The sequence below is a fragment of the Suricata suricatta genome, chromosome 11 (assembly GCF_006229205.1).
Source record: "Suricata suricatta isolate VVHF042 chromosome 11, meerkat_22Aug2017_6uvM2_HiC, whole genome shotgun sequence".
Lineage (NCBI taxonomy): Eukaryota > Metazoa > Chordata > Mammalia > Carnivora > Herpestidae > Suricata > Suricata suricatta.
This window is the reverse complement of record NC_043710.1, coordinates 53,227,011-53,228,142: the sequence shown is the minus strand read 5'-3', so window position 1 is coordinate 53,228,142 and position 1,132 is coordinate 53,227,011. Positions and strand designations below refer to the sequence as shown.

At 57.0% G+C, this 1,132-nt stretch overlaps 1 pseudogene; it reads left to right on the top strand.

Moving 5' to 3' along the window:
• The first annotated feature begins 398 nt into the window (after positions 1-398).
• Positions 399-989, top strand: LOC115306128 (annotated as a pseudogene).
• Positions 990-1,132: the final 143 nt, after the last annotated feature.

Here is a 1,132-nt window from a genome sequence, read left to right as displayed (position 1 = left end):
CACCCATATTCACGACCAGTTCATGGCAGAGCAGTGACATGCTTACAGTTAGCCTGCTTGAGGGTCACGGTCAACCTCAGCCCTCATTCCCCTTGCAAACCAACAGGGGAAAGCAGGTTTGACATCGCTGTGGCGGGTGGCCACACCCTTATTGAGATCCAGTGGGTTTGTTGATGCCATGAGCTCATGGTTGATGTGATTAGGTGATGGGTCTCAGGCACCTGAGGGAACCCCCTCAACCAGGAAGTCCGGGAAGTCTCCGCCCACTCCGTGGAGGGGCAGGAATGCAAGCCAGGTGGCCTTTCCCAGATCCTGTGCTGGGTGGAAGAGCCGAACCAGGTGGACACCGTCCTGGCCGCAGTGTCTCTGCAGCCTCGCAGCCGCCAGTGGCCGCCACCATGTCCTCGTCGGCTCTCAGGGTGGCTGTGGTGTGCATGAACAACATGAACAGGAGCATGGAAGCCCACAGTATCCTGCAGAGGAGAGGGTTCAGTGTGCGGTCCTTTGGAGCCGGATCTCGCGTGAAGCTCCCAGGACCCCCACGCTGTCGTTGGCGTCCCGTGCGGTACGATTTCTCCACGACTTACAAGCAGATGTATGACGACCTCTCCAGGAAAGACCGGGAGTGCTACAGTGGCAACGGAATCCTGCACATCTTGGAGAGGAACGGGAGAATCAAGCCCAGGCCCGAAAGGTTTCAGGAGTGCAGCGAGCCCTTCGACGTCATCTTCACCTGCGAGGAGAGGGTCTATGACCGAGTGGTGCAAGAGCTGAGCGCCCAGGAGCAGGTGACCTTGCGGCCCGTGCACGTGGTGAACGTGGACATCGAGGACACCTTGGAGGAGGCCACCCTCGGGGCGTTCCTCATCTGTGAGCTGTGCCAGAACTTCCAGCAGGCGGACGACCTGGAAGACAGTCTGGATCGGCTGCTGCTGGCAGCGGAGGACAAAACAGGAAAGAGCTTTCTTCACACGGTCTGCTTTTACTGAAGGTCATGGCTGCATTTGGTCCCTTGGTCAGTAGGAACTTGTGTGTGTGGGGTTCGGATTCGTCTGTATTTTCCGTGAGAAGTGGTTTCAACTCCCTTTTTATGAACTTCTGTTTGTATGGTTTTTAGATATATACCGACCGG